Source organism: Balaenoptera borealis (assembly GCF_965194805.1).
Source record: "Balaenoptera borealis genome assembly, chromosome: 14".
Lineage (NCBI taxonomy): Eukaryota > Metazoa > Chordata > Mammalia > Artiodactyla > Balaenopteridae > Balaenoptera > Balaenoptera borealis.
Window position 1 is genome coordinate 86,212,169 of NC_138875.1, and position 26,570 is coordinate 86,238,738.

The window sequence follows — 26,570 nt, forward strand, 5'->3', positions numbered from 1 at the left end:
ACCAGAAATGATCCAGGCTGGGGGATAGGGAGGGGACAATTGCGAAGCCAGAGATAGACATCCAACTCTCAGATTTCTTGTTTCATGTAACTGAAAAGTCCCAGGTGGATTTCAGGCCTGGCTGGATTCAGGGGTGCAAATAATATCATCACTTGTCTCTCCTTCCTAGTGCTACGTTCCTCTAGGCTGGTTTCTCTCTCAGGCAGGTTCAGTTACATCCCACCAGCATAGCAATTCAGTGGAACGAGAGATCTTTTTCCCAAGTGGTTCCAGCAAAAGTCCCAGGGAAGGTTCTCATTGACCCAGCCTGAGTCACATGGCTGGGTCACAAGACTGTCCCTGACCCAATGGTTGTGGCGATGGGGAGAGTTTGACTCACTTAAAGGGTGAAGTATAATGGAAGGGTGATTCCCCAGTGGGACATGAGAAATTTCCTTCCAGAAGGAAAGACCCTAGGCAGGAGGGCCACAGACATCCACTGTGGGGCCCTGAGGTGAAGAGGAGGAAGAAGAGAACAGTTGTACAACAGCATCCACCAGTGAGGTTAGGAGGTTAAGAGAGAAGCCTCAGGTGATCAAACCGCATGGCCCCTGCTGCCTACTGTCACCTGGAGTTGCACAGAAATCATGCCCAGGGTGCAGGGCTGCCTGCAGAATGAGCAATAAGAAAAACGCCTTGAAAGTCAAGAACATTGAGCTTAATAACACTGCGCCTCAGTTTCCCTTCTGTAAAATGGGGTCAAAAATAGTAGCAACTTCACAGGGTTGTGAAGATTAAAGGGGTTAATAACTGTGAAGGGTTCAGAATGGTGCACATAAGAAAGACACGATGAACACTGGATTCTTGGGACTTCCCTGGCGGCGCAGTGGTTAAGAATCCGCCTGCCAATGCAGGGGACATGGGTTCAATCCCTGGTCCGGGAAGATCCCACATGCTGCGGAGCAACTAAGCCCGTGCGCCACAACTACTGAGCCTGCGCTCTAGAGCCTGTGCGCCGCAACTACTGAGCCCACATGTCGCAACTACTGAAGCCTGTGTGCATAGAGCCCGTGCTCCACAAGAGAAGCCACCACGATGAGAAGCCAGTGCACTGCAACGAAGAGTAGCCCCCGCTCACTGCAACTAGAGAAAGCCCACGCACAGCTACGAAGACCCAGTGCAGCCAAAAATTAATTAATTAATTAATTAATATTTTAAAAACACACTGGATTCTTTGTTAATCCAGGCCACATAGACCCTGCATATTCCCACTGCCACACCTTTGCCTAGATTTTCCCTCCACCACCTTCTTGGCCACATTCAGTCCTCCTCCTCCAGGAAGACTTCCTGGGATCCCCAGTGCACTCTGAGCCCCTAGAACCCCACGGACCTGGGCCTGAGCCCCAGCTCTGCTCCTCCAGCTGTGTGACCCTGGGAAAGTGGCTTCACCTTTCTGAGCTGGTCTCTTCTTCTGGAAATGTGGATAATTAAAAGCACCTTGGAGGGCTCTGGTAGATTCTAAGCCTTTGGCTGTATTAAGAGGCTATGGTCTCTCTGGGGTTGGGGTCCTCTCCCTTGCATTTCTCAGTGTCCTAGGGAAACCCCATTTAAAATGCTGATAAGTTCAGCTTGGGTTCTCACAGTTCAGAGCTGAGCCCTAGATCTACACATAACAGGCTATGTGACACTGGGCAAGTCACTTTGCATCTCTGAGCCTCAGTTCCCTCGTGATAATCCCTTTATCACAGAGAGGTTATGAGGCTGGCAATAGCCTCTACACAGTGTCTAGGAAAAGTAGATATTCATTCAATGGGCATTCTCTTTTACCCCTGCTGCCAGTCCAAATGCCACCTCTTCCAAGCAGTCTTCTGTGATTACACAGCTCTGATGCCCTCTTGGCCTCTCCTCTTGCCTGCACACTGGCTTCTTGGAAGTTCAGATCAGGCCAGTGTGCCTTCGGAATCCCTATTGCCTGGCACGTGGCCCTGTAAACAGTGGGTATTCTAGAGATTTTGAGACTGATGATGATGACGATGATAATGATGATGGGCGAAAATGTCATTTGAGACCTCCCAGGTGTCCTTAACTCTTCTCCCAATTTAATTTCAGCTTAACTTGATTCCAGAAATCTTTTCAAATCCACGTTTGCAAAGATGTAGGTATAAACAAACACATAAAACCCAGCATCTGCTATGTACCCAGCTCTCTCCTAGGCTAGCCTCTTTTTTCCAGTTTCAAGCGGTGTCTTTGCCTTTAATGATGAGGCTTTCATGCAAACAGAGTTTCATGGCCTGCATGATTTGGAGTGGCACACACAGAGGAACACTTTTTACTGTCATAGTTATGTATTTATTTTAACTGGGAATTGCATTTGGCTACATATATCTAAAAACCCAAATCACGGTGACTTACTCAAATAAGAGATTTCTTTCTCTTTGTTAAGAGACAGCTCCACCATGCCATTGTAACTCGAGCCCTTTTCTAAGCCTTTTATTCTAATGGTCACCTTATGGTCACAAGGCGGCTGCTCTACCTCCAGCATTGCATCTAAATTCCAGGCAGGAAGAAGGGAAAGAACAAAGGGAAAGAGATCGGCCTTAGTTCCTTCTGTTCCCCACCCCCACCCCTCACTTTTTAAAGAACTTTCACAGACCTAACCACATCTAACTTACATCTCATTTGGCCAGAGGTGGGTCATGAGCCACCCCTACTTGCAAAGGAAGCTGGGAAAGGTGGAGCTTAAACTGGGTACAGTGCTGTCCTAAACAAAACTAGGGTTTTATTACAAAGAAAGGTAAGAAGAATGGATATTGGGAAAGCAAACTGTAGTGTGGACCACACACACCAAACCCATGATTCGCAGGAATTATTACTTAGAGCTGCAGTTCTCACGCTTGAGCATGCGTCAAAAATCCCCTGGAAGGCTTGTGAAAACACAGGTAGCTGGGCCCACCCCCAGAGCGTCTGACTCAGTAGGTCTGGGGTGGGGCCCAAGCATTTGCATTTCTAACAAGCTTCCAGGTGATTCTAGGCTGCTGGTCTGACACTACACTTAGAGAATTGCTGACGGCAAGGCAAAGTCAGTACTCAGATAAAAATACATGAATGGTTTTTAAAGGGACTAACAATGAGAATGCAATGGTTTAGCTATATTATTAGTCAGGATCCCAGAAGAAAATAGAGGAGGGCACAGTCAGATGGGAAACTGAGAAAACTTAACAAAGCGACCATTTGTAAAAGTCTGGGCAGGGGATAGTACCCCTCCCCCCAATAGCAATATGGGGAGTTGTTACTGCACACGAAAGGGACAAGGGTGAGAGCCTTACTAGAACCTGAAGCCGGGTGCTATCGGAGAGGAACACTCAATAGGAGTCTTATCCTTTATCGAAGGGACACAGCCCCCCTGAAGCAAGGCAGAGAGGAAGATGGGGAATAAATACCCCGGCTTCTTTTTCCACCGGCCTCCAACTGCCAGCTGGTACCTCCCATTGGCTGAATCCAGCTGGATACCAGAGGGCTGGGAGCTTGGGGGATGCAGCCCACAGGGGTCAGCCTGTATGGAACAGAATGGAAAAGGGGTGGAGAGCAGACCTGCCGAGACAAACGGAAGATGTCCAGCACAGACAGAGAAAATATCACGACATCATGATATACAGGAGTAGCTGAGTTTGGCAAACGACAATTTAATGTAAGTAGCCACCCAGCTCCTTCATTCATTCATTCAATTATTCATTGAGCACCTGCTGTGTACCAGGCACTATACCAAGTGCCAGGGACTTAGGGCTGAGTTAATCACGACTCCTGCCCAGAGAGGATGCTACCCTCTGGGGTCCGAGGCACTGTGGTAGAGGCCGGGGCGCGTCCTCTTCCGCTGCCCGCCTGCAGCCACAGGCCCCCAGCCGGACCCACTGTGCCTTCCACTGATCTCATTCACTTGCCACCCACAAGAATTTTGCTGTGATTTAAGCTTTCATTAAAGTTTAACTACGGGGGAAAGACTGCAATAACAAAAACAATCACCTGCTTCATCACAAATCACAATGTTATTATGTGCTGACATAGGGGCCGTGGGACTATGCTGGGGGGATTTGGTTGGGATTAGGGACAGAATGGATTGAAACCACTGGGTGCCCGCACGCCCCCATAGTAACACCCCGTAAACATTTATGCGTATAGATTTATATCCGGCGAACTGTTATTATTATTTTTTCCCCTAGCCTTCACCGGCCCTTGTGCTGCCACATCGGCCTTACACAAAATGTCTGTCTCCACGCTCAATAGCCAATAACAAAAATGATGAAGAATCTGATGCAGACGCGGATAATTGCTCTGGCTTCCTCTGGTGAATTTAAATAGCTTTCTTGAATTACTGCTTTTGACACGATCAATAAAATTGAGCTATTGCTGTATCAGGCCTTTCGGCAAATACACAGGAAGCTGTGCTCCTAGGGCTGATGGTCAGGACCCCCAGCTGTCCTGGCGGGCGGGGCCAGGGTCTTGGGGACAGTTGATGGAGTGAGAACAGAGAAGTGCTGGACTGACCAGTAGCCCAAACAAGAAAAGCAGGTGAACTTCAACATTCTGCCTTCCAGCTGACCACACTTTTCCTGTATCCCTTTCCCCCCAACAAAAAACACAGCAAAACTTACCTGTCTGGCATCCCATTCCCTGTGCTTTCTAAAAAGACAGCTGGCCAGTGAGATACCCCAACCTATGCCTGGGTATTAGCTCAGCACCTTCCAACAAAGGAAGTGACCCCAATGGTGGCATTGACAACACCTTGAGACCAAGGATTAACTCCCGTGGTGAGACGTTAGATAAAGGAAAGATATCAAGACAGGAAAGAAAAATTTTAGGTAAAATTCACATAACGCTAATTAACCAGGTTAACATGTACAACTCAGAGGCGTTTAGCCCGTTCACAAGGTGCAACCACCACCTCTGTCTAGTCCCAGGACATTTTCATCACCCCAGCAGGAAACCTCACACCCATTAAGCGGTCACTCCTCATTGCCGCCTCTCCTCAGCCCCTGGCAGTCTATGTTTTCTCTAAGTATTTGCCTAGAAAACTTTTTTTTTTTTTTTTTTGGCTGAGCCGCACGGCTTGCGGGATCTCAGTTCCCTGACCAGGGATTGAACCCAGGCCACGTCAGCGAAAGCCTAGAATCCTAACCGCTAGGCCACCAGGGAACTCCCCTAGAAAAACTTTTAACGCCTTGTATCCCCAATATCGGCTGGTTGAGTCCATGTGTTTTGAACAGAGGCTCTAAAACCCAAGTGCCTGGAAGAAATGAGGCTGCAAGAGTGATCATTCTTATTCGGGCTTCTCTTGGACTTAATATTCAGGGGTCCAGGACTTCCCTGGTGGCGCAGTGGTTAGGAATCCTCCTGCCAACGCAGGGGACATGGGTTCGATCCCTGGTCTGGGAGGATCCCACATGCCATGGGGCAACTAAGCCCGCGTGCTGCAACTACTGAGCCCGCGCGCCTAGAGCCTGTGCTCCGCAACAAGAGAAGCCACCGCAATGAGAAGCCCGCGCACTGCAAGGAAGAGTAGCCCCCGCTCGCTGCAACTAGAGAAAGCCTGCGTGCAGCAACCAAGACCCAACGCAGCCAAAAAAAAAAAAAAAAAAAAAAATTCAGGGGGCCAGAGACTGTAAAGGTTTAGACAAGAGAGAATCTCCAGAGTCAGGCTAACCTGAGTTTAAATCGCAGCTCCATTGTTTTTCCAGCTGTGTGACCTTGGGCACTTGCTATGTCACCACATTGAGCCTCAGTTTTCTCATCCCATCAATGGGGATTTTAACTGTACTTGCCTCCATGGGTTGCTGTGGGGATTAAGTAGGGAGACACAGAAAGTTCAGTTCAGTGCAGGCCCTTGGGGACTACACTGGGTTGAATAGTGTCCTCCCCAAATTCATGCCCACCCAGAACTTGTGAGTGTGATCTTATTTGGAAATAAGGTCTTTGCAGACGGAGTCAAGTTAAGATGAAGTCGTGCTGGATTAAGATGGACCCGAAATCCAACGACTGCTGTGAAGACACAGGGACCCAGAGAGAAGACAGCCAGCCTGGCAGCTTCGAGCCGAGGAACGCCAAGAGTTGCCAGCAGCCGCCAGAAGCTAGAAGAAAAGCAAGGAAGGACCCTCCCCTAGAGCCTTCAGAGGGAGTACGGCCCTGTTGCCACCTTGATTTCAGACTCCTGGCCTCCAGAACTGTGAGAGAATACATTTCTGTTGTATTTTGTGGCGTAATTAGTTACAGCAGCCTGAGGAAACTCGTACAGGGAGGGTTTGACAAGTGGAAGGTTCTGTGATCACTGCTGGGTGATAACGGGAGTCGCTCAGGAGGGCAAGTGGGTCAAGGGACCCAAGGGGCTACGGAAACTCTCTACCAGCCATCATAAGAGTCAGACCTCACCTCCAGCTGCCCAGGCCTTCCAGGAGGGTAAGGTCAGGGTCAAGGATGGGTTTTGGTGGGTGAGGGCTAGAAGCTAAGTAAGGCCCAGTCCCAGGGTGAGTTCAGGGACGGGTGCCTAGGCCTCTAGACTCAACAGCCAGCTGCAGAAGGAAAAACAAGTAGCTTCTTAGAGGGGTGCTACCTGCCCCTGCTGGAATCTATCCCCTGGTCTCCTTATAGCATGGTGGGGGCAGGACGCCACTGTTAACCAAGCCCTCAAGAGGGATGTTGATGCCCCAGAATCAGAGATGACGTGGGGAGGGACTTCCCTGGTGGTCCGGTGGTTAAGATTCCGTGCTTCTACTGCAGGGGACGCGGGTTCGATCCCTGGTCGGGGAGCTATAATCCCACATGCTGCGGGGCACGGCCAAAAAATTAAAAAAAAAAAAAAAAGAAAGAGATGACCTAGGGAGACACCATGGGGTGGTGGTCCAACCCCAAAGCTGCCTTCCCGCCTAGCCACCCACGGATCAGAGGCCGTCCCCAAAGTGCCGGTTACTTCCAGGATAACAGCCACCAAGACGTCCTGCCCGGCTTCCCTTGCACCCTGAACTTGACCCTGGGAAGCCCTGTTCTCATAGAAAATGAGCATTTCCCGAGACAGCCCAAAGCAGAACGAAAGAAGCAAAGCCAAGGGGAAAGACGGTCGTCAGCATTCATGCTACGGTTTTGCCCATTTCCACCCGATAAAATCCACACGGAAAGAATCCCAGGGAAGCTGGGAGGATGCAGGCTGAATTTTTGAGAAGATAGTTTTGGATTTCCCGGCTAGTGGGCTGACAAAGACAGCGGGAGAATGATGAACTCCTGACAGGTCAGAAGATGCTGTCGTGCCCCGGGGGCTTCCAGATAAGGGCAGGTGATTCCTAAGTCTTGCTCAGTACATGTTTCACACCAATACAGAGGTTCTGGGCACCTGGGGGCTGGGTGACAAGCCCCCAGGGTAGGTAACCACGTCCTTGTCCCAGCTCTGCACATGTGCACAAGGCAATCATTTGGCCTGCATTCCCTTGGAAGTCTCTGATTGCATAAATGTTATTGCAAATCTGGTCTCTGACCTGAGGAGATACCAGCCGAGGCACTCACAGGGCCCCGAGAGCTTTCAGAAGAACTCCAGTTTGAATTTCTGAAGCCAAACCAAACACTGGACTCGAAAACGTTTTCTTATTATCTCATTCCCTGACTATGGAACAATCACCCCATTGAAAAGCCATGAGCCCGCCCAAGTTTTAAATTAAACCTCTTGAGTTTTCCCTCTGAGAGCAGATAAAAATCCTTCCAGCTTATGTTTTGAGGAAAGAATTTGGTTTGTGTGTCTGGGTGTCTGTGTGTGTGTGTGTGTGTGTGTGTGTGTGTGTGCATGTGCGTGTGTATTTCCCCTAAAACTCATTTTCTTTTGTTGGATTCTGTGAAGCTCTGTTTAAATATTTTACTTGAGGAAATAATTACGTTTGATGAATGTTGAAATACCCTTCCAGGAGCAAGTCCTGCCTACTGCCTGGATTCCAGAATGAAGCTCTTTCTGAAAGATGTGAGGCCCCTTTCCAAGAAGTAAGCCCCCCAGAGTGGTCTTGAAGAGCTTTGCTGACGTTGTTACAAGAGGTATTTATTCTCCACCCATCTATTTATTCGTTGGATGTCAACCACAGGCTCTGAAAATCCACTGCGTATAAAAGCTCAAGTTGCAGTGATGGAGCGCAGAGAGAGAAGAGAGAGTGGGTTTTGTTCCTCCGCTGCAGCAGGAAGAGGCCCGAGCTCTGGTGCTGGCTCCACCCTGAACAGCTGGGCGAATGCCGGCCAATTCCTTCCCCTCTCATCATCTTAGATGCCTCCCCCCGAAAGGAAGGCTAATCGCAGGAGCTCCTTCTGTGGAACCGTCATTAGCAAATGCACGGGAAATGCTTGCTGCTGATATGCTGTCGTGCAGTCAGTCGACAAACATTTGCCGAGCGCCTACTATGTGCCAGATTCTGTTCTAGGCACCAGGGAGACAGCGGGGAACAAGACAGACAACATCCCTGCCCTCATGGAGCTGACGTTCTAGAAGGTGGGAGAACTCATCTGTTTCAGACTCTGGGAGTAGTTTCTGATTTCGTTTTGGAAGCTACGCAGGGCTTCGTGTGGTACCTGGTACATAGGTCAACACTTCTCTTTTTCTTTGTTGTAATAAAATGAATGGTAAACCACCAAACACCAGGAGGGAAGGGCCCAGCAACAGTGGGTATACGGGTAGGGTTGGTGGCGATTCTGGGTCTGGAGGTGGCAGCCACACGGGGGCCCCCATGAAGAATCCTCCGCAGCCAGTGATGAAAAGCCAGCTTTGAAGCCAAGGGCACAACCTGACAACACGGTGGGGGAACCCAGCCTGCCGACAGATTGGGGTATTTCACACATACCCCAAATGTCTGACTTCTCTGGAAACATCAGAGGTTTTGCCACACTGGGGCGCATTCCTGCCCGGCTGTGCTGGGCTGGGGCCTCTGCTCTCCAGGTCACTCCTGTCCCCTCCTTTATGTACCCACATGGCCTCTGACAGCATCTGAGTTTTCAATCCCTTCTCTAAATGGAGTGGGCAGGAGTTCCGATGAGGTTACGGGTGGCACTTTAAGTGAAAAGAAGCTTTCTCCTTCCTGGTCAGTGCGGGTGTGGGATGGGGTGGTATGAACCCAGGGCTGGGAACCAGATAATCAGTGGTTCAAATCTTGGCTCTGCCACTCAGTGGCTGTGTGATCTTGGGAACCTCAGTTTTCTCATCTTGAAAATGGGAAGCTGTGTCCCACTAGGCTATTGCAAGGAATGAATGAACATGAAAGGTCTACTATGCACCAGGCACAGTCAGGGCCAGGGACACAAAGGACTAGACAAGGGGTTGAAACCCAAAACCTACAGAGATCAGACAGGTAATGTAAATGAGTAAAACGGCTTGGGTGTGGGGCAATAGGGACTGGTGGGGAGTGGGGTGACGTGAACAAGAGAGCACCCACCTTGTTTAAAGGCCAATTCCAGCTACTTGTCATCATGTCAGAATGTAGGGCCCAAGGTTACCAAATCTTCTGATATTTTTTTTTAACAAAGGCCACAGATCCAGATTTTTAATGTGAAATCTCTTAACTTTATTATCTTTTTTTCACCGTGCCACACAGCACATGGGATCTTAGTTCCCCGACCAGGGATCAAACCCGTGTCCCCCTGCAGTGTAAGCACGAAGCCCTAACCACTGGACTGCCAGGGAATTCCTGAAATCCCCTAACTTTAAAATGATGCCAATTAATTTGTTTAAAATGATAAAACTCTATGCAAGGGCAACTAAATCCATTTGTGGACCACCTGTAGGCAACGTCTCGGTTAGAAACATGGGATTTCCGCTCTCGCTGACCGCACGGCCTGGGCATTACCGGGGCGGAAGCTGGCCACGAGGAAAACATTTCGCAATTCTCGATTTACCATTTGTGATCGTTCTCTAAAGGGGAAGCACTGAGAGCCGGGAAAGTGTATTCTGAGGAGAAAGGGGAAGTGTCTTGAAGAAGAGGTGGTTCTGCTGAGACCTGGAGACTAAGCGTGCGGGGTGAGGGGGGCGGGCGGGAGCAGGGGAAGGGCAGGCCCAGTGGAGGAAGAGCATCAGCCAAGGCTCGGCAGCGCGACTTTAACCTGCCGGCCTAGGGACCTGAAAGGCGTCCAGCACGACACACATCCCTTGCCAACACAGGGGTGGTTGTTACGTCTCTCACCCGGGTGGGAGTAAGGGGCAACCCTTCTAGAGAATTCTGTGCCAAGCTCAGGAATCACCAACCAGAATGCCAGCCAGTGGAGGGTGAATCAGGCTACCCTGGAGACACCCTCCCCATGGACCGGCTGGAAATCTGAACTGGGGGACCCTCTTCTGGGCCTCTCTGGGCCTGACCTAATCCACCACCCAGGTCTTAGCTCCCAGGCCCTGCCCCACGCACCTCTTTCCTGAAGGAGGGAACCTGGACACACCTCAGATTCTTTTGCGATTATGTGCCGTTTGGGGCATCTGGGGCGAAGCCTGGCACATTCCAGAACAAATGGAGTTAGCAGGGGGTTCGGGGGGGGAGTTGGTACCCCTTCAGCAGGGACTAGAGGGGAGGAGAGCAGCGGGGCCAGATGGAGACCCACCTGTCTGGGTCTCATTCTTCTCTGCTGGGTCTGGATCCAGTTTTGAACTTCACCTTTTTCCGGCTCTGGCCTCAACCTGTTCCAGCTTGCCATGGGGTCTTGGAGAGGTGCTATGTGTCAGCGGGAAATTCTTCGGGGTCAGGCTCAAGGTCAAACTGATTTGCATGTGAGCACCTGCTTCAGGCCAGCACTGGGTTTACGGGGAACCAGACAGCAAAGGCTCCATCACACCTGGAGGTGGGGCCGTTTGGGAGGCAAAGTTGAGGGGACCCCTGGTGCCCCTAAATCCCTTACAACAACTGTCGCCCAGAAGCCCGGAACTTCCTCTTCCTGCAGATGCTCCATTAAGAATGTTAACGGCCAGGGCTAGGCATACAGTCAGCACTCAATAAATGCACGCCCAAAGAAGGATGATCTGAAATGGGACAGAACAAGTCTGCTTTCTGAGATCATGCTCCACAACACAGGGAACTTATACACTCTCCAACGACCACTGGGAAGGAAAAATATTAATAAGTTCAACCCTAATCAAATCTGGATAATTTCACTAGAAACCTTTCCATAATTTCATCAGCATTAAAGGATTACAATAGCAACAAATTAAACCAACAGGCATGAATTTAGTTGCTCAAGAGGAAAATGTAGCTTGATTTAGAAACGGATGTTACAGTTTATTAACCAATCTAAATTAATTCGATTTTGAGCCACTGTTAAATATACATTAGGATGTATCACCCAGTAGCATAGCTGGCAGGGGGAGAGAAGGGAGAGGATGGAAAAGAAGCAAGGCCAACATGAGCTTTGTGCCTGCACACAAAATGGCGTGTCGATTCTGCCGTTTCGGGCTGGGTGCTCAAAATTGGAGAAGGGAGTACCATCCGGGACTCCTAGTAGCAAGAATTACAAACTCAATTCAAGCTGGCTTAAGCCAGAAACGGGATTTCTTATCTCAGTATCTGAAAATGTCAGGGCTTGTCAAGCTTCAGGTACAGCTGAATCCAGGTGCTCAAGGTCAATAGGACTTGGCCTTTCTCTCCTTCTTAGTCTGTTTTCTTCTCTATAGACTTTACTCTCCATCAAGATAACCACCAGCAGCTCCAGATTTTCATTCTACTGGCTTAGCCACCTCGCAGAAAGAGAGTACACCCCAAATCCCAGGTAAGTCTCTCACTGACCTGGCCAAGGGCATGAACCACTCTGATGGGCTAGGCTTGGGCCCCTCACTCATCCTTGAGCTAGAGAGGAGAAGAGGATGGTCAGATCCACATGGGGCAGGTGGACGGAAAGCAGGAGAGGGGCAGTTCCCAAAAAAGGAGGAATAGAGGAGCAGTTCCCAGTTTTGAAGATGGAGGAAGCAGCAAAGGCCCTTCTAGAATGCAGGCCTCCTCCAGAAGCTAAAAGAGGCAAGGAACAAATTCTCCCCTGGAGCATCCAGAAGGAACCAGCCCGGCCGACACCATGATTTTAGTCTGCAAGACTCATTTTCGACTTCTGACCTCCAGAATGGTAAGAGAATAAACATAGATGGTGTTAAGTCACTAAGTTCTTGAGATTTGTCACAGCAGTGAGAAGAAACTAATACACTTGTGTAAGACCACACGCTCCCCTTGGGCAGGAGGCATCAAACCTACCATGGGGTAGGAGAGACTTCAAAGACACCAGAGCAAAAATATTTTAGGTTGCAACAATTTCAGATCTACTAGGGTCCAGAATGCAAGATTTGCTTGAATGGCTACCCTAAAATATAAGCCGTCAAAGACATCCCAGGCTGCACGCAGGCTGTTTGTTTGTTTGTTTTATTGCAGTGTAGTTGATTTACAATGTCGTGTTAGTTTCGGGGGTACAGCAAAGTCAATCAGTTATACATATACATATATCCACTCTTTTTTAGATTCTTTTCCCATATAGGCCATAACAGAGTATTGAGTAGAGTTCCCTGTGCTATACAGTAGGCCCTTATTAGTTATCTATTTTATATATAGTAGTGTGTATATGTCAGTCCCAATCTCCCAATTTATCCCTCCCCTCCCCTTACCTCCTGGTAACCATAAGTTTGTTTTCTACATCTGTGACTCTGTTTCTGTTTTGTAGATAAGTTCATTTGTACCCTTTTTTTAGAGTCCACATACAAGCAGCACCCTATGATATTTGTCTTTCTCTGTCTGATTTACCGTGCCGGCTGTTTTTAACTGTGTCTTCACAGATCAGGGCACCCACTAGCAGATTCAGCACCATGACAGCCTTGACCGTCATCCCCTGGGGTCTCCTGCTGTGGGGCACATGAGTGACTGATTGACAGCCCCGCTGCTGTGCTCTGAACCCACCCTGAGCCCCTCAGGTGCTCCCACCAATGACCCAGCGAGGAAGGGAAATAAAGGTAGGCCCATCCCGGCAGGATGTGGGATGCCCCCGATGGGGGACCCTGGCTCCAGAATTCCCCATCAGCCTGCACAAAAACTTCCTTAGAACTGTGCTGAGGCCTGAGCCCCTCCTGTCTCACTCCGCATGGAGGCCAGAGTTGCATCTCAGCCTGAAGGCTCTCCCGCCTCCTCCTTTTCTCCTAGAGCTGTTTCCCCTAATGACCCACTTGCACATCGAATCTCACCTTGGCATCTTCTTTTTAATTTGTTGGGCTTTTTTGCCATGCCGCGCGGCTTGCGGGATCTTAGCTCCCCGACCAGGGATGGAACCTGTGCTCGCGCCAGTGAAAGCCCAGAGTCCTAACCACTGGACCGCCAGGGAAGTCCCTCATCTCGGCATCTTCTTGAAGGACCCAAACTGACCCAGCACTGTGAGAATTAGAAAAAGAGAACTCCCTGGGTGGATGCGTTCCAACAATCAGATGCTTCTTCCAGGATAAGCAGCTGAGCAAGCAAGCCGGGCGCAGCCCGAGAGCACCCCAGTCACCTCTCCAGTGGGCGCTTTTGTGCAGTGCACAACATACACACCGTGCATGGCAGGCTGCTGAAGACCGCTTGGCTGGACGGGGATTTCGGAGGGAACACTAACGCAGGCGGGCCAGGAAGCTCCCATCTCACTACGCGGGGGACCAGGAGAAGCCCAGGCACACTGCACACACAGGACCAAACGCTCCTCCCCACCCGCCCTCTGGGCTGTGCCCACCACGGGCACCCTAGTAGCTGAGCGAAGACACTGTTCTCAGCGAGGACCACTCTGTGTGGCCTACACTGGGTTTTCTAGAACTTTGAATTACTAGATGGCATCCTTTATAAAGGTGGATTTTAGCTTCTCTTGAAAACTCAGCTGACCTCATACACGGAGTCCATGTGGTCCACTTGGGCAGTGCCACTTCACAGTGACGTCGCTCTCTGGCCAGGCCCCGCGTATCCCAGCCTGCCACTGTCCCCACGTGGCCCATTCCGACCCCTCCCCTGCCAGGGTTTGCCAAGCCGGTGATCCCACCGACTCGCTGTGTGACCTTGGCCCAGCCGCTGCCCCTCTCTGAGTCCTGCTCACCTGTTCCTGCAACCGAGGGGGACAGGCTCTTCTCATCTTCAAGGGCCCTCCAGCTCCGAGCACTGACATCGCTGAGGAAGATGGAGAGGGAGATAAAGAGAAAATAGTTCTGCCTAATTGCCTCATTAAGCTCTCCTTGTTGGAAAGCCAGAATTGGAGCAAGCTTCCTCTGTTTTATTGCTTGCTAGCACCCTCCCCAGCTGCATGATGCAGCTGAATGCCAAGGGGGAGGGGGAGGGGCCTGGAGACAGAGGCGGGTCCTCGGGAAGAGCCAGGACCCGGCCAGCCTCAGGCATGGTGAGGGTCACGTCCCTGTCAGGGTTTTATTTGGCCACATGGAACAGAACCCCCCCAAAGCCGTTTTTTGTTTGTTTCTTTCTTTCTTTGTTTTGGCCAACTCGCACATCTTGCGGGATCTTCATTCCCCGATGAGGGATTGAACCCGGGCCCCGGCAGTGAAAGCGCCGTGTCTTAACCACTGGGCCGCCGGGGAACTCCCTCCCCGACAGCCACTTAAAAGAGAGTGGGATTTATATTCCTCCCATGTGCCAGTGATGATAACAAATGCTATTGTGGAACATGACTTACGCAGGTGCCCGGGGCTGTTCTCAGCATGGCACAGATATTAACTCACATTAACCCATGTCTTGGGGTGATTAGTGTCTCCCCAAAATTCACATCCACCTGGAACCCGTGAATGTGACCTCATTTGGAAATAGGGGGTTTGCAGATGTAACCAAGATCAGATGAGGTCATACCAATGAGGGTGGGCCCTTAGCCAATGACTGGTGTCCTTATAAGAAGAGGGAACTTTGGACACAGAGACACACAGAGGGAAGACAGTTATGTGTTGACAGAGGCAGAAATTGGAGTGATGCGTCTACAAGCCAAGCAACATCCAGGACGGCCGGCAACCACCAGAAGCTCAGAGAGGGGCATGGAATAGAGTCTCCCCCAGCGACCCCGGAAGTCACCAACCTTGCCGATGCCCTGATTTCAGACTTCTGGCCTCCAGAACTGTGAGCGATTAGATTTCGGTTTTTTAAGCCACTAAGTCTATGGTACTTTGTTGTGGCAGCCCCGGAAACGAATACACTCCAAGAAGTGGGTTCTGTCTTCATCCCCATTTTACAGATGGGAAACTGAGGCACAGAGAGGGTAACTAGGGCAAAGTTGTACAGCCTATAAGTAGTAGAGTCAGGATTCAAACCCAGCCCGTTGGGTTCCACCTCAAAGATTTTCTGCCAGAGAGGCACGTGTGCAACTGGACATGCATCTGAGTGCACAGATGCAGCCAGGAACCTCTACCGGGTCACCTGTGGGGTGCAACAGGGTACACACGGTGCTGACACAGAGGATTTGACCGGAGTCCACAGAAAGCGCCTGTGAAGCGATGATGAACGGGCCACGGGAACCGACTCGCCACGGCGTGGTCACGTGATCACATTACCAGCTCAGTTGGAAGGCGTATGGCCAGTCTGATGGATGAGATTTAGCAGGTCAGAGCCTTTGCTGATGGAATGATCCCCAATCGACTGTGCGTGGAAGGAAGTCCCAGCACAGGAAGGAATGCCTGGGCTGGCGATCAGCATGGACCATCAGGGGACGACGGTGCTCAAACAGAGAATGGGACGTCCTCGGAGAGCTGGGGCTTTCCTCCGACGCCACTTCCCTTAGTCTGTCTGAGCCTTTGTTTCTTCCTCTGTGAAACGGGGCCACGGATACACACAACGTGGATGATCTCACAGACGTTATGTTGAGCGGAAGAAGCTAAACACAAAAAAGCACGTTCTGGATGACGCCATTTCTATGAAATTCTGCAAGGAAACTAACCTACGGGGAGAGAGTCAGAATAGTGGTTCACTCAGCAGGGTGGGTGCTACCGACAAGGAAGGGACCCAAAGGAGCCTTCTGGGGGCTGGAAATGTTCTGTATCTGGAGCTGGGGGGTTGTTACCTGGGTATATACACACATGGGGAAATTCATCAAGCTGCACCTTAAGATTAGTTCCCTTTACATATATATGTAAATGCATATGTATGTATATTTCATTGGAAGGAGGGAATGGAGGGAGGGAAGGAGAGGGGAGGGGAGGGGAGGGAAGGGGAGGACAGGATAGAAGGAAGTTAGTTTTTGGTCAGTAATGTCCTAAGTATTAAATCCTATAAAACGGATTGACAACCTTCGGGGGCTGGTACAACTTTTATTCCCACTTTACAACAAGGCAGTAATTCCGAGGATGCACAGTTGGAACCCGGCAGGTGGACCTTTCACCCGCACCCCCCAAGTACCACATCCTTTTCACCCTATGATTCCTTCCAAACACTGCCCCAGTCCCAGCCAAGAACAGTGTGGTGGGCAAAGCGGAGTTACTGCAATGAGGCTTCATGGCCACAGCCCCCAGATCCTCCCCTGAGCTCCAGGAGAAAAGGAGGTGGTTGGAGGGCAACGAGCCGGGACCCTTTGGGCTCCCCACCCCGGCAGCACAGTGGCAGAGACTGTTCTAGTTGTCCCCCCAAATCCAATGGCCCCTTCTTCCTGAGTAATAGAAACCCTGACTTTTAGCTGGGCGCACAGCTGGCAGGAATAAAGCCAACACTTCCAGGCTCCCTTGCAGCTAGGTGTGGCCGAACAATTCACTCCTGAAACTGAGTCCCCCTAACGCTGAGTTCCCTTATTGAGTTTATGATTAATCTCTCTATGTAAAACTTTATTCCCTTTCTTGTCCCCTCTGACCTCAATCCTGTGCTAACTGAGCACTAATCACCCAGAGTCAGATGCTAAAATTGCAGTTGTTGATAACATCATTAATGTACTAAGATTGCTCTTATAGATCTCATCATTAACGTACAAACTCAGGTTGTTTCTCCAGGGCAATATGAGCTCACAGACCCCGGAGCCATGGATCATTTGACCAGAAAAATCATAAACCAGAGACATCCTGACTCCTGATTAAGAAATGTCACACGATGATGATTAATCTCAGCCTCTTTTCTTCTTCCTCTTTTGGAAAAAACACTGAACTCAAACACCAAGTTGGAGTGGATCTGAGGCTTGTCTCCCACTCCCTTGCTTGGTGCCGTGTAATAAATTCTTACTTTGCTGCAAATTCCCACTCTCAGAGTCTGGCTTCCTGCACCACAGGCACACAGGCATACTAATCTGTTTCAGTACTGGCCACCAAGATGTAAGTGGAAGCGATATGTTTGATGTCTGGGAAGGATCCTTAAAGGGAAGAGAAATGGTCGTCTTCTGGCCTTCTCCTTTCTACTGGCTGGAATTCAGATGTGGTGGCTGGAGCTGCAGCAGTCCTATTAGACCATGAGATGCAAGCCACGACTCCCTCCTGGTTTTTTCTTCTGAGAAGTAAACTTCTATCTTGTTTAAACTCCCATTCCTAGGTTCTCTTTCAAATGTTTTCCTAACTCATAAAGACAATAAAGTGCCCAAGCAGTCACAGGGTTTCAAGGTTTTGGGGGTAGCCTCCAAGTAGCCTTGTTTTGGTTGAAAGGAAGTGATCTTTTTTGAGGGTATTCCTGAGGCCTTAGCACTGATCACAGAGGTGACATTTGGAATGACAGAAGGACCCCACCATGCTTGTATATTTTGGACTTGTGTGTAGAGGCAATGTGATTTAAATACTTCTAACACATCAAGTGTTACCCACCTTAGGGAAAAATATTTCAAATAGCAAACTAGACTCCGGCAGCTATTACATCATCCCTATTCCAAATTCATTTTCTCAATATCTTGTAAATTGCAAACTATTTCCAACATAGAAAGGGTAAAGTTAATAACAGTAACAGATTGTATATCTCCAACCACGCGAATTAAACAGATATGAACACTTTGCCAAATTTGCTTCAGATCTCTCTTTTTACAGAATTAAAAGGTTGCAGATCCAGCTAAAGCCCTCCTCCTCCCTCAAACACACAAAGCATCCTCTCCTCCAGCCCCACACCCCGGCCTCCAAACCCAGACTTCTCCTACACAGACTGTCTCCATAAACCACAGGTGGTGTGGTAAAAACCACTTTCTTATTCTAACTATTTAAATTCATTTGCTCATACATAGTTGAAGCCATCACTTTACTACAATTTATGTAAGACTACTGAGCCCATTGGGAGGATGTAGGTCTTTGGGGAAATTTTATTCCACCAATATTGCCCAAAGACATATGTGGTATTTTATTTTTCTCTAGCCCACATTACAGTAAATGTGTACGTTATTCAAATTAAAAGAAACAGCTGAACTGTGTACCAGCTGAAATTATCCTGCGTACCACCAACGGTACACTACCAGCTGGGAACACAATCTAACCAGTCCCATGAGGGCTGGATTCTGTGACCCCACTCTCCTCCGAAGGTCAGCCCAACTAGAATGTTCCAGACACTTCTGATCGTACCCTGTGACAATAAAAATAAAATTTGAGCACCAATCCCCGTGATAGGAACATTTCTTACCTTGTAATTTATGCATATGTCCTCTCGTATTACTCAGCCGTTTTCTTACTGCTCACCTGTATCAGTGGAATTATCTTCCATCTGTCGCTTCTCTGCAGGGAGATGTTTAAGCCACTGGTCCATTTCATGAGGGTTGCTTTAGTTAATCCCAGGTACTCTGGTCTTAAAGTCGCTAGCCCGGGCTTATTCACGCTGCAGTTGTGACAGGTGTAGAGGGCACCCCTCACCCCAGGTGCTGCTGAAAAACAAACAAACAAGCATTTATTGAATGCTTACTGTGTTCTAGGCCTGTTCCAAGCTGCTTTACTCAGACCAGCTCACTTAATCCTCACAGCAGCCTAGGAAGTGCTGTTATTGTTCATTTACAACTGAAGCTCAGAGAGGCTGAGAAAAGGCCAAGGTCACAGAGCTGTCAAAGGGGAGGCGGGAATTAAACCCAGGCTGACCAGCTCTCGGCCCACACGCTTACTTAGCCAGTGCCCTTCAGCCCTCCTGCAGGAAAAGGGCAGCTCTCTGTTTTCTAAGGCATCTTGGGAAGGGATTGTGACATGGGACCCGCTGACATTTGGCCTGAGAGCAGGGGCACCCATAACGGGTCAGACCTTAAATACTAGTAGAGAATCTTTACCTGTGGATTAGCTTCTAAAGTGAACCAGTGAGTTAAAAAAAAATCCATATAACCAGTTATCCTTAAATCACGCCTAAAGTAAGTAGTAGACCATGCCATGGGAAGTATAGCACAGCACATGGTTCCCCTGTTGTGTGTGCAGGTCATTGCCTGCTTGCTCTACCCTTGTCTGCAACCTTTATTTGCTGGGCCGTCCAGTCAGCTGGCTTCCACCCAGTGTCAGCCAATGGGAGGCACTGGTTGGAACTGGAGGGCGGGAGGAAGGGAGCACCCAGAGTATTCAGAGTATTTCTCCCTTTCTTTTTCTTTGGTTTTTTGTTTTTTTTTTTTTTTTTTTGCCATGCAGCTTACGGGATGTTAGTTCCCCGACCAGGGATTGAACCCATGCCCCCTGCAATGGAAGCAGGTGTCCTAACCACTGGACTGCCAGGGAAGTCCCTCCTTTGGTGGTTTTCTCCAGGAGTGGCTGCATCTCTGCTGCATGTCTACTGTATCTCTAGCTCTTGCCAGACGGCCCTGCCAGGGCTCTAGTTCCCCTGGATGACCCGAGCTCCTAGTTTGGGTACCACCACCTCCTCCGTCTGTCCCCCTAGTTTCGCAATGGCAGTGGCTTCCTGCTGTTACTGACCACTGGGCTTCTCAGCTCTTCCATCACCTGTGTGACCAAATCCCCGCATTAAACTCCTTTTGTTGAAACACCTACGGTGATTTCTGTTTCCCTGATTGGACTCTGATTGGATACGCACTGAACAATGTTTGGGGGCCATGTCCTATCAAAAATATGTACCGTTGGTTGGCATTCCGAGTGTTGATAAGTAGAGCAACCGGAACTCCCGGACATTATAGATGGCAGTGAAAACTGGGACAGCTACTTTGGAAAACTGTCAGTAGCTACTAGAGCTAAGCCCATGCCTAGTCTATGATTCAGTAATCCCACTTCCAGACGTGCTCCCAAGAAAAATGAGTACAAATGACCATCAAAAGACATAGACGAGGGCTTCCCTGGTGGCACAGTGGTTGAGAGTCTGCCTGCTAATGCAGGGGACACGGGTTCGAGCCCTGGTCTGGGAAGATCCCACATGCCGCGGAGCAACTAGGCCCGTGAGCCACAACTACTGAGCCTGCGCGTCTGGAGCCTGTGCTCCGCAACAAGAGAGGCCGCGATAGTGACAGGCCCGCGCACCGCGATGAAGAGTGGCTCCCGCTTGCCGCAACTGGAGAAAGCCCTCGCACAGAAACGAAGACCCAACACAGCCAAAATTAATTAATTAATTAATTTTTTAAAAATTCTTTTTAAAAAAAAAAAAGACATAGATGAAAACATCCACAGCAGCTTTCTCTGAAATAGCCCCAAACTGAAAACAACCCAAATGTCCATCAGCACTAGAACGAAAAATAAATTGTGATCTATTCATACAACTGAAAACTACACAGAAATTTAAAAAGAACAAACAATTGGTTTACATGTCAACATGAATGACTCTCGCCACCAACGGAAAGCGGAAGAAGCCGGACACCGTGTCTGTAAGAGCTCATACACTGTCGTATCATTGAAGTGAGGTTTGGGAATGGGTAGAAGGAATCCACGGTGATGCAGCTCCCAACAATAGTGACCCCTGGAAGGGAGGGGTGGGCTCTGCCGGGCATGAGGGCAACTTCTGCTGTGATCAAAATCTTCCACATCTGGATCAGGGTGCTAATAACCTTGGCGTAAATGTGCAAAAATCCATCTAGCTTCACATTTAAGATTTGTGCACCTTCCTGTGTATTGTTCCTCAATAAAAATTCTTAACTTTGGCCATGAAGCTCTCCCTCAGCTTGGCAATACGACCAATGACTGACATGGCAGGGGGGACAACAGACATCCCCCCCGCCCCTGCAAGCAGGGATGTGAACAAATACTTACACACTCATGTTCACAACAGCACTATTCACAATAGCCGAAAGGTGGAAGTAACCCACAAGTCCATCAACAGACGAACAAAATGTGGTTTACATGTACAATAGAATATTGTTTGGCCATAAAAAGTAATGAAGCTGCTGTGAACCTAAAAACTAAAGTCTATTAAAAAAATAGAGAGAGAGAGTGTATATGGGGGGAAAAAAAAGGAATGAAGTACTGATACATGCTACGGCATGGATAAACCTTGAAAACGTGATGCTAAGTCAGCCAGAGGCAAAAGGACAAATATTGTATGATTCCAATGTATGAATTTTGTAGGGGAAGCACCATTCAGTCTATAGCATGTACATTTACTACAATAAAAAATAAAGCAAAAAAAAAAAACACAATAAACATTATATATATAAAACACACACGCACAAACCCTGACCCGCCTGGCTGAAGACAGGAATGACCTTGGTGCAATTTACGCTCCAGAGCCCAGAGCCCTGTGCAGAACCAGGCTGAGACCACATGCTTACTTTCCCTGTGCTTTTCCCGTGCTCCATCCTGCCTCTCTCTGCGGCCTTCTGCCCCAGTAAATCACTCCTGTAAGTATCCCTCTCTCGGGCTGCAATTATAAGGTGATCCGGGAAGGCCTTGCTGAGAGGGTGAAACTTGCATGAGGCCACTGGCATCCGCGACTTTGAGGAGAAGGAGTTGAAATCTCTTGTTTCAGAGACAAAGGGGGACAGAGGTGCAGAGAAGTGCCCTGCTTTGGCCAAGATCCTGCAGGAGCAGGGGCGCAGGGGGCCACACGGGGACTCAGACCACAGCCCTGGGCGTCCACCTCCCCATCCCCTTCTTTTTTTTTTTTTTTAAAACATTTATTTATTTATTTATTTATTTATTTATTTGGCTGCATCGGGTCTTAGTTGCGCACGCAGGATCTTTGTTGCGGCATGCGGGATCTTTCGTTGCAGCGCCTGGGCTTCTCTCTAGTTGTGGCACGGGCTCTAGAGCATGCGGGCTCAGCAGTTGCGGCGCGGGCTTAGTTGCCCCAGGGCATGTGGGATCTTAGTTCCCCGACCAGGGATCAAACCCATGTCCCCTGCGTTGGAAGGCAGATTCTTAACTACTGGACCACCAGGGAAGTCCCCCCATCCCCTCCTTTGCCTGCGGCAGGCTCGGCCTGTCTAAGTGTAAAGCTGATGCGGCACCAGCCTGTCTCCAGCGTCCAGAAGTCCTCCTGAAGCCTGTGGAAAATCTGGTTTGAGAGCTAATGGCCAGGAACGGCCAGGAATAGCAGGCCTCTGCTCCCTGGGACCTGCCCCCCGGGCCCCGCCTGCCAGAAGCGAACCGTGTCTTATTAAATCCACAGTCAGCACGCCCGACCCAGACTCTGATCTCAGGAGCGCGGCCCCGTGACCTCACCAAGGGGTTACCAGCTGAAGCCGTGAGCACAGAGCACACAGGGGGAAGGGGACCTGGGGCCTGGCGTGGGAAGTCTCATTTCTGGGTGTCAGAGAGCAAGCAGGGGTGTCTCAAAGATACACACAGCTCCAGGTTTCATTCTCCACTTTCTTTGCTGAAATAACCACTGTGTACAAACATGAAATACTGGGTCCCCAGACAGCACTAATTGTGTCTCCTTTGACAGGACTGGTGACAGGATGTCGCAGTGAAATAATTCTGGCTTTTGCACGTGAAAGGGGAGTGAGGGGAGGAAGGGAGAAGATCTTATTTGATTATTTATAGTAAATAGCAGGAGCCGAGTTGGATAAAGAGAGAACATTCCAGTTTCTTGCAGAGAGAAAGAAGGGCAGCCACCCCTGTCTGGGGCTGTGGAGTGACTTCTGGCCGGACGTGGGCTTCTTCACTAGGGGGACAAGAGACTTTGCTGCACCAGAATTCGAGAAAGATAGATATGCCCTGTTTGACTGAGGGCAGTCGGGTGGCTGGCGGAATCCGGGTCCCTTGTCCTAATTAATAGTCAAGTGTTAACAGTGTAAAGATTGCCAAGATGTTCCAAATATGGCCCTCCATGACCTACTGGTGTTTAGAGAAGAAGACGTGGGGAGAAGGGAACACCGCGTGTTAAGCACCTACGACGTCCCTGCTGGGTGCTTTATCAGGATGCCTTTCATTGCCTGTGGCTGTACGTTCAAATATGCAACAAATCTTTATTGAACACCTACTATAAGCTGCATGGCAAACAATCACAGAAGCTCAGCGCATAACACAATAAGCATCGATTTAGCTGGGTGCAGGGTGGCCGGGACCCACTGCTCTAGGCTGGCTCACCTGGCAGTCTCTGGAGGCGTCACCTGGACGGGTTTTGCCACTGCAGGTTGGGTGATGGAGCGGCTCAGAGGCTCAGCTCTCTCATTCTCCCTCTGGGACCAGCATCCTCTCTTCGTGGGGAGGGAAGAGGAGCAGAAGTGCAAGTAAAATCAAGCAAGGGCTGTGCTCGGACCTGCCACGTGGTTAAAGCCAAAATCAAGCTGTAGAAAAGCAAACTCCGCCCCCAGAGTGGGAGGAGCTGGGGGAGTGGGAGGAGCTGGGGAGTGGGAGGAGCTAGAAGAGTGGGAGGAGCTGGGCAGTGGGAGGAGGTGGAAAGGCGTAGAGGGTGAGGAATGGAAGCCAAGGCCAAAATATGTTGCTCGCACATCCTCTGTGCCAGACTCTGTGCTGTTTGCTTCTGGAAGCCATTGTTTATTAGACACTGAGTGTGGGCCACTTATTCATACATTCCGCAAATATTTACTGAGCGCCTGCCAGCCAGCACTGTGGAACCAGCACCCTGGAGTGCTGGAGAAACACTTGTCAACAAAAACAGATAAGTCACTGCCCTGGTGGTCCTCACAGGGTGTGTAGGGGGAGGAGGTCATGAAACAATGTACCGCGTGCATGAATGTCAGCTGTGCTTAGCGTTGTAAACAAGAGGCGCTTGTGCTAGGGACGCCTATAATACGGGACCTGACCTAGCCTTGGGGGCTGAGGGAAAGCTCTCCTAAGGAAACCATCTATGATGGAGCTGAACCTTGAGAGATGCGTGGTAATGCCCTTGTGAAGAGGGAAGAGAAAAGCATCCTGGGAGGAGGGCTCAGCAGGTGCAAAGGTCCTGCGAGGAGAAGTTTGCTTGCAGAGGCAGAGAAGGGTGGGGAGGCTGGTGGCGGACCGCGGGTACAGGCAGCACGCTATGAACACCAGCCCCCAGGGCACTGCGGCTGATGGCCCAGTGGGCACAGCACTCAGAATCTGGCAGCTCTAAGGGCTGGTGACAATGTCCAGGACCTTAAACAGAGCATACGCTGCCTCTAAAATAGAAAAGACAGTGGCAGAACTGAAGTTAATAACTGTCAACTTGGATCTTGACAGAACCTGTATTTTGTCATCAAGTCATGTGCAGCTCAAAGCAACTCTTCGAGGTCTCTGCTTTTAAACCACAGTAGTGGTAGGGCTGGTGCTTCCCGGAAGATGGAGTAGATGTGCTTTTCCCCTCTTCTTCTCACTACATATAACTAAAGCTAATGCTGGCTTACACTTACGTGGTCTTTTACCTCTGCAGGCACTGCTCCAAGTGCTCTACTAAAACCCATTCTATTAATCTCCCCCGTGTACTATGTCAGATATTGGTAAGTGTTAAGGACAATACATAAAACAGGGCAGGGAACCCAGGAGGTGCAATTTTAAGTAGAGTAGAAGAGGCGTCGCCACCGAGAAGGGGTCGGTTCTCCTAAAAGAGGAAGACGGCACAGCCAGTGCAAAGGCCCGGAGGCTGGAATGTGCCTGGAAATTTTCAGGAACTGTTAGGAGGCCAGTGTAGCTGGTGCTGAGTCAGCGAAGGGGTCGATATTGGGAAATGAAGGCAGAAAGGGCGTGGGGGCGTGTGCTGAGAAGCCTGAGCTGGTATATTGCATTAAGAATGTACCGATTGCGACGTCCCTGGTGGCGCAGTGGTTAAGAATCCACGCTTCCACTGCAGGGGGCGCAGGTTCAATCCCTGGTTAGGGAACTAAGATCCTGCATGCTGCACAGCCAAAAAAAAAAAAAAGAATATGTAGATTGGGAATTCCCTGGCGTCCAGTGGTTAGGACTTGGTGCTTTCACTGCTGGGGGCTTGGATTCGATCCCTGGTCAGGGAACTAAGATCCTGCAAGTTCCTGCAAGCTGTGCAGTGTGGCTTAAAAAAGAAAAAAAAAAATGTGCACAAGCCACCCAAAACGGGGGTCAGAGACAGGCGGCTCCCTCAGCATCCAAGCTCCCACTTTGGGGAAGTGAAACCCACGGGGTTGTTCTCATGGAAGATGCAGTTTCAGTACACCCTTACAAAGGAAGCAGAGTCAGAGGATTTATTCCTTACACATCCCAGAAACGAGGGCGCATAATGAGTTGGGGAGAGAAGGGCAGTCCTCTGTCCCAGGTCACCAGCCAGCAAAAGACAGAAAGCAGGGTAGCGGGCACCGATGACTTATACGGTGGTTGGGACAGAGATCGATAACTTTTTGCGGGCTTAACTCAACGCGGTTATTTTAAAATGTGCCCCGGGAAGATCAAAGTGGGAACTCGTGGCGGGCAGCCTAAACTCAGGTCCTTATCTAAATGTCCAGACTCTGGGTGTGAGCAGGGTTATCAAACCATAAATTGTCTGGGCAGCAACTCAGAAAAAAAAAAGTTGTTTTTCTCATCAAAGGAGGTGAGAGCATATAGAGCTTTGAGACCACAGTGAGAACTTTGATTTTTACTCTGAGGGAAGTGGGAGCCATGGAAGGCTTTAGAGCAGAGGAGCAGGTTTTAAGAGGTTCCCTCTGGCTGCCATGTGGGGAATGGACTCAGTGGGGCCAGTCCAGGCGGGGACCCGGGTGAGGGCAGTGGAGGTTAGGTAAAGTGGTCAGACTCTGGATCGTCTGTGAACAGAAAAACAACAGGATTTCTTAATGAATTGGAAACCGGGAATGAGAGCCTCAGGCTGGCACTCGGCAAAAAGAGGAGTCAGGGATGACTCTGACGATTTTAGCCCAGCAACCAGAAGATGAAGTTAGCATCCAGAGAGATGGGGAGACGGCAGCAGGAGCAGGTCTGAGGTCGATTTTAAACGCGATCATCCTGAGCTGCCCGTGAGGCATCTGCAGCCAGCCAGGTTTTCCTCCCAGGACACAGCAGCAGAAAATGTAATGCGCTGTCTGGTTGAAGCTTCTGAAAATCTTCACTTGTCAGATTTGTTCTCCTCTGGGGATAAAACAAACCGACCAGATCTTTCTCCACTGTCTCTCCTGAGCGCAGCGAGCCTCCAACTGGGTCGGCCTCAATCGGCTGGGCAGCTGGCGCCATAAATCACCGAGTGATGATGCCAGGGCCTTCAGAGGACGTCGCCTGGTATGAGGCTCAGACAACAGAAGGGGATTCGGATGAGCTCACACAGCGGCGGGCACATTAGGTTTGCCATAAATTATTACAGAGTAACAGGAAATCACAGTGATCTCAGCTGAGCCGCAGAAGGAACAAGGGGAGGGTGGAGGGACCCTCACAGCCCCGCATGCTC

General features: G+C 49.8%; 1 long non-coding RNA gene across 4 annotated transcripts; it reads right to left on the bottom strand.

Moving 5' to 3' along the window:
- Positions 1 to 5,208: 5,208 nt before the first annotated feature.
- LOC309610400 lies at positions 5,209 to 24,959 on the bottom strand. 4 transcript variants are annotated; one of them, XR_014233898.1, is made up of 4 exons: positions 23,330 to 24,959; positions 18,516 to 18,753; positions 15,031 to 15,822; positions 5,209 to 14,123 (listed from the first exon to the last, which is right to left on the bottom strand). It is a non-coding gene; the product is annotated as an uncharacterized lncRNA (long non-coding RNA). The 4 variants fall into 4 exon arrangements; XR_014233896.1 differs by having other exon boundaries at positions 5,209 to 15,822; positions 18,516 to 18,750; XR_014233897.1 differs by having other exon boundaries at positions 5,209 to 15,822; positions 18,572 to 18,753.
- Between the last annotated feature and the right edge of the window lie 1,611 nt (positions 24,960 to 26,570).